Raw genomic sequence first — 7,549 nt, forward strand, 5'->3', positions numbered from 1 at the left:
ATCTTTAAACCTTAAACCAAAAATATCCCCTGAAGCCTTCTTAAACCCAAACAATAGTTGAGCTTAGCTAGTAAAGGATATCTGCCTTGAGCATTGTGCTCTTTTAAGATCTATCTATATGGTATCAAATTGACAACAGCAACTTGAAAGACTAGATAGGAAACTTAGGGGGCAGTGAGTTTATGTTAACGGAGGAGGAACAACTCAGGAAAGGAGGATGAGAGCAATTCCACAACTTGAAGAATGTAATCAATGTCACCGAATTGTATAATATAGAAGTGTTGAGTATGGTGTATGTTCTGCTGTGTATATTCTTGACAACAAAAATATAATAAATTATTAAAAAAAAAAAACAAGATAAGAAATATGTACAAAATGGTGCCAGTATCTAGACCCAACTTGTTCTCTTCCATATTATCCTTATTCATATGGAAATTTTGTTAGTCTTTCTCTCCAAAATCTTCATCAATGGAACATTGAACACTTGTTCAAATAGCCACAAAACATAAAAAGGGAAAAGATATAACAATGACTTTTCATCATTTGTCCATATCTTTTTTCAAAGACATCTGAATTCTCTACCTCCCTGCTAGTAAAGACATTCATGAAGTACCAATGCATTGACAAATAAATAATTTTAAAGCAGATCATAATAACCAAAAATACTGTAAATCAAATAAGACTACTTTATGGATGCTGTGTCCTGGGAATCACCAAAACCAAGTAAGCTTTTATCTTTAGAGGTAGTCAGGAGCAAAGTGTAATTTTGGATCCCATGAAAGAAACAGAGCTGTGTCAGTCTTTACAGGGTCATGTCTAATTTTAACCACTGGTGGACAGAAAAATGTGATCACAGCCTTCCTATTACCTTTCAAACTTAAAATACACCTCTAAATTTTTTGCTGATAAATTGAATTCAGTATCCTTTCTCTTAAGTCAGAGATTTGCTGACAACTTATTCAGCCTTTTTTATTTACCTTTTTAATTTTATACAATAATTCAGTTAGGGACCAACTTAGCTCAAATCAGTTTTGGAAAAATAACTTGAGACTCTAACACTCTGCAAGAGTAAAAGCTGAACTAAAATCTCTGTAAACCAATCTTTTAAATAATCAGAAGTCTACACAGGTAGGTGGATGTCGTTGTATAATCTATATAAAAAAAAAATGATCATTCACATTTACAAAGTTTTTCTTTCTCTTTAATCTATATTCATTTTTAAAAGTCAAGGGAAACAGAATTCCACATTTCATAAATTATCAAGCCATTTAGGATGCATAATTAATTGGATTGCACTGTGCCATATTTATGTGGGTTATTCATGCACAGTATGAGATAATCATAAATTATTTTGTTAACAAAATCTCTTGAGAGACTTTTTAAATAGCCTTCCCTTGAGTAACTTCCCTTGGTGTGACTGCTGTCTGATATTTTCCCATTGGTTAAATCAGGAATGAGCTATTTATTACTTTATAATTATAAATTTAATCTGCAAAATACCAGAGCAATCTGCAGAGGAGGTGCAAAGCAATACTGGAATTCAGAACTGTCAAATGTTTTAAACAATTTGAAGAAGAAAGAGAAATGGCATTTGTAGATCTAATGTCTACTCTTACATCTAGGTTCACCCATGAGTTGCAGCTGTATCTAGGTCTGTATTTCTGGACACCAAATGTATAAAAAGCCTTGAGATTTTGATGATGTTCTAGAAAAACTTTTTTAAAATGATAGGTCCAAACAGAGTTCATGACCATAAACATGAGAAGGAAAAAGGAAATTTTTTTCTAAAAAATAGAAGGCCAACACACATCAAATGGTATTTAATTGCGACTGGAAACAATCCAAGTTTGACTTTCAAAAAAACCTTTGATTTACAATAGTTCATGTTGGGCTCATGTTAAGCCTGCCAAAAAGCCAAGCTAGATCAGAGCCTTTTTTGAAATAAACACAAGGTTAATCTGATGTAGGTATTTCAAAACTCCCACTGCTTTAGTTATAGCATCATTTGTTACTGAATGATTTATAAGTCAACCTCATCTTTTTTTTTTCTATAGACAAATTTCTACAAGATTGAGGGTGAGGTATTTTAACCTGAGGACATAAAGACACGTCTAACTCATACATTAAAGCCACACTTAGAGTGGTTCTTCTTTGAAACAAATAAACAATGATGTTTCCTGTTTGTGCTTTTTTAGAATTATTATTCTATCTGAAAACTTACAGTACCTAAATGTCTCTGCCTGGTTCCCCAGTGATCAGTCAATAAGTGGACATTACCATTCTTACTTGGTGGCACTAGAGGTCTTATTACAAAGAGCTTGCACATGCCAGGTGCTCAACAGTGTGCTTTCAAAGAGAAATTAAGATTCTGGGCTCTTGAGTCAGACCAGAATTTGCAAATCCCAACTTCTTCAACTCACTGCTGTGGACCTTGGGCAAGTCACTTAACCCCTATGTTCCTTACCTTCCTTTCTCTTAAAATGGGGATAATAACAGTGACAGACTCTTAGGACTTCTGTGAAGAAATGAGTTAATACTCTTAAATCCCTTACAGTAGTGCCTGGCATGGAAGTGTTCGTTGTTAGTAGTTATTGTTATTTTGTATTATTACTTTACCCGTTTTTCAGAAAATACACCTGAGGTTAATCAACTTTTCCACTGTTACGTGTATAGCATATTGTGTGAGGGATATTTGAATCCTGGCTTATCCGACTGAATGAAATCTGTGTTTAACCACAAACCACACCATGGCTCTTACAACATTGCTCATCACTTCACAGAGGGACAAACAATAATCTTAGAGATTAAGATTTTTCACTGCAGTATTCTCTCACACTGATCCATTAGTTTTGACCCTCAACAGAGTCAGAAAACGATATGAATTTGTGCCAATGAACTTTAGTGGAAGATAGATCCTACCTAATAATTTGAATAAATTTTCAGGGAATCATTGAAAGTAGGCATCAGGTTACTTATTTATAGGAGCAGACTTCTTCTAAATACTTAATCTTTAATCTGAAGTTTTCACATTCACAAAAACAAACAACAACTCATTTTCATTTTTAGATCCACTATTCGTATCACAATAATGCAGATCTGGGACAGGCTCTCAGGGTTCGAATCCTCTGTGATCTCAGATAAGTTACATAACTCAGTCTTGGATTGCAGTAGCAACCAGGTAGATTGCTGTAAGATTTAAATAGGTAATGCTTGTACTGATCACAGAATCTGGAATGTTTTTAAGCATTCAATAAATCCATATTCCAATCTGGCTGCTAGTAACAGTGGCGGTGGTGATGGCGGTATTCCTATTATTTACAGTATGCTAAAGAGTTTAAATCAGATTCCCACTTCCTAAACCTATTAAAAACAAATCCACAAAAGAAAACAGGGACCTCCATCATTATCTGGAAGGAAAACTGAGAAGTTATTTATGCCAACAGGTAGATGAATTTACAAGAGAGATTCTCCACTGAAGGCCACCTTCTAACTGAAACAACAGAAAGTGGCCGTGTCACAGGCAAAACTATTTTCACCATTTTACAGTTCAGTCCAGAGAAACTGGGCAGCTGGGCCTATTGTAGTTTCAAACCCAGCTTCTCTCTAGCCCCTGAAGAAGGCAACTGCCACAGAGAGGAAGAAGAACCTCATCAACAGTTTTGTAACCCTCCAGGTATTTTGTGACATCAATGCAGTTAGAGCTAGTCATACAGAAAGAGGTAGGGTAAACATCCCAAAACAAAATATGAAAAGTCCTGAAGGAGGAGGGAATGCAGAACAATTGTTATTTGCTTTCTTGTTGGTGGCAATTCCTCCATGCAATAGTGCACTCAAAGCTTATTATTATTATTAAGCAATTATATAGCACTTTATTTTTGCAAAGTGCTTTACCGTAATTTTTATTAGATATTTATCACAATAACCCTGTGAAGGAGGCCAGAATATCTCCAAGGAGGAAATAAAGAAGCTGTTTTTTTTTTTTTCAACTGAAACAGCTAATGTGCTAATTTTCTTAATGTTAAAAATAAAAATTTTATGTTGTGATTTGCTCAGCGCTCTAGTGCATGACCTGGTTTAATAATACACAATTTGGAATGACCCTGCTTCTTAACTGCCTAATGCAATAGCTATGAAAGTCCTGCATCCTCAAAAACAAATACAAATAATCATAAAAATTAAAAATGTGAGGAACAGATAAGAGCAGTGCAGAAATTTGGGAAAGGAAATGGATAATGTAATTTAGGAAATAGTTTAACCAAAATCAGTACTAACAATTAATATTTGTTTTGTTTTATAATTTCTAAGACATTCTAATAGTGGCTTAAGGTAACATAACTAGTAATTGGTAAAGTTGATAACAAGTCTTTCTAATCTATACCAAGATTACCCAATTCAACCTATTGGCTTATTTTAAGTGGTAGAACCAATTCATCTGCTAGTGCTGACAGGTTGCAAAGAAGAGTAGAATTTTTCCTTTTGCAAAGTTGCAAGTGTATACTAGTTTGCCACATAAATCATCTTCCCAGGAAGACTGTTATTCCAGTTCAGAGAAGTATAAATCCATGCCGTCTGGGATACAGGTCCAAGGAGAATAAGAAGTCATGGCTTTTTGGAGTCCTGGCTTTTTGAGGGCTACTCTAGGTGACAGTCTTTATGCTCCCAGTGCCATGGTATATTTACCTGGAATGATATAGAAACCCCTGGGCAAAAAAGGGGTGGTTTCTTCTGGTGCTATCCAGCACTATTCTACGGAAACTACAGTAAATTTGAGGACAAAACCCAAAACCAAATCGTTGTCATCGAATTGATCCTGACTCATTGCAACCCCATAGGAGAGAACTTCCCCACAGGGTTTCCGAGGAGTGCCTGGTGGATTCGAATTGCTGACCTTTTGGTTAGCAGTTGAGCTCTTAACCACTATGCCACAAGGACCTTTTTATTACCCTCTAAAAAGTCAGAGACTACTGCTCTCCAGAACATCCGGTGAAAATGGAATTGCAAGCAGGTAAGGCAGCCTCAGGAAGAGGAGCTTTTTGTTCCAGTAGCTCAGAGCAAAAGTGGAGGCTTCTCTGAGAGGAAATACACTACTGGCTGCATCAGGTAGGGATTCTTGGCCTTCTTTAATTGCCATATTTCACTTATGAAGTGCTACAGACCCACAAGATACACACATGGGAGACTTATCTAGATAGTGCGGTGGACAGATGGACTGCAGACAGGGGGGAGCAGGTGCGGAACAAACAGAGGATAGAAATAGGGAATCCTGTCAATACACACAGGGACTTCCCCAAGCAGAAGGAGAATTCTGTACACAGCAGCTAAGAGGCGAACCAGACCCAAAGGAGACAATGCAATGGGAGAAACTAAAGATGGGGACCAAATGAGAGGTCAGTGTAAAGTGCTGGGCCTCTGTGTCTCCTGCTTTCATTGCATTCAGGGGCTACTTGTTTATGTTTCTTTTATTCTCTTCTGCTGCCTTTTAACCCATGGTCTTGGAAGGACAGGATGTGTTGAAAACATTCAGTGAAGAAATGTTTTTGATTTCTGAAGAAACTGTTTGGAAGTTTAAAAATTAAAATGATGTGTCCCTATTGGTACAGAAATTTCCAACACCAGGCTTTCAAATGTGAGCTTCTTTGGTGTCAAGAAATGTGTCTTAGATTTTCCCATGCCAGGAACGAAAAAAAAAAGGTGATTAATATAGATGTAACTGTGGCCTGAACATAGGCTTCAGGAAGCAGCGGTGCTAACAAATGTTGGCAGAGGTATTGCCTTTGCAAAATTTTCCAGGTTATTCTTTTAACCAAGTTTTGGTTTTTTGGGTGTTAAAAACTGCGATCCAATAGTAGATATTCTTAAAGGAAGTCTGAATTCCTTCACATTATGCAGAAGTATTTGCTTATACATATGTATGTATATATATAACACACATATATAGAAGTATTTATATATATAGCATATCGCCCAGTATAATATATATATAACCCAGTGCTAGAAGTATTATATATCTATATAGTATTACTTATATATGTATGTGCATATATACGTATTATATACATACATACATATATACACACACGTATATAAGCTTTTTTTTTAATATAAGTTTAATCCTATATGCAACTCAGAAAACTGAATTGTCTGGAAATAAATTTCTTCTATCTTCCTGCAACAGACTCTGACCACTCAGATCAGATATATTTTCTAACTCCACATTAGAATTTGGAACCAATAATACATGGGGAAAATGAAGGTTTTTATTTTCCTTTGTTTCTTCTTTATGAAAAATAAAACAAACTGCACACACCAATGCTTACTTTAGGAGTCTTTAGTTACAAACTCTACATTTACTATTATTTTCTGAATGGTTATTATGAATACTTTATGTGCTATTTCTGAAACAAAAAAAGAAAAGAAAAACAAGCCGTTTCTATATTACAATGTGCTAATATTAATGATGATTAAAGAGAAACAATTATATAAAATAATTACCATGACTATGTAAAGTAGATTTGCCCAAGGGCAGATTCAAGTTCCAAGAGGCCCCCTTTTCCCCAAAGACTGTCAGGTTTTCCAATTTCTCTATTAAGAGCTTTGTCCATCTTTGTGGGAGAGATTTGGCCCAGCCTTGAGAAGCAAGAGGGTAGGGGATGGTTACCCAGTTCTTTATTTTCTTGGTGAGGGGTGGAGCACTTTCTGCCTTGCTCATTCTCTTTGTGGGGATTGGTGATTAGGCCTTGTGCTCCCCAGAGCCTTGGGGCAGCTGTCACAAGCACAGCCCACTACCTGGGCCTCAGAGCTGCATTTGGATTTTCAGATGAAGGAAGTGGCCTCAGAGCCTCATAGGAGTAGGGGACAGTGGAAGAGAGGGAGCTGATATGCAGATTTTTTTCTATAGCCTATAATTTGGAAAACCTGATTTCAACTTTGCCTACTTTAGGCTTGACATCAAAATGAGAAAAGTTCAAATACATAAGAAAAATTTACCTACCAGAACTTAGAATATGAAATAAGTGATTGGTTTAGTCAAGCGAGTTATTTGATATTTTATAGAAAATGCATTCAGATATATCAACTATGTATCTATATCTAAATTGTGATAAATAAATATATAGATGTATAATTTTACATATATGTGCATATATGCACATATGCATACATAGTTTTTAAAACTATGTTGTCTCTTTTTAAGACTCATCCTGTAAGTTTGTAAAACATATGTGAAATGCCAAAAGTATTTATTTAGGCATATAGGTGCATATATTCACCAATAAGATTCTCTTTTATCTCATTAAAATAGTTAGAATGATTTTTTTTTTTGCATTCTTAAAGCGTGTAGAAATTTGCCACACAATTTAGCACTCAGAGTACTACAATTTAGTATTCTCAGCTAGCCATTTAGCCTCTTGAAAACCTGAATTCCATTTTACTTTCTTTGTATCTCCATGTCCTTCCAGCCAAATTATATTCACAAATACACAATTAAATTCCTTATTAGCTTGGGTTTGTACAGAAACATGCTCATGTGTATATTAGGAAATACCTCCAC

Source organism: Elephas maximus, chromosome 1 (genome assembly GCF_024166365.1).
Source record: "Elephas maximus indicus isolate mEleMax1 chromosome 1, mEleMax1 primary haplotype, whole genome shotgun sequence".
Classification (NCBI taxonomy): Eukaryota; Metazoa; Chordata; class Mammalia; order Proboscidea; family Elephantidae; genus Elephas; species Elephas maximus.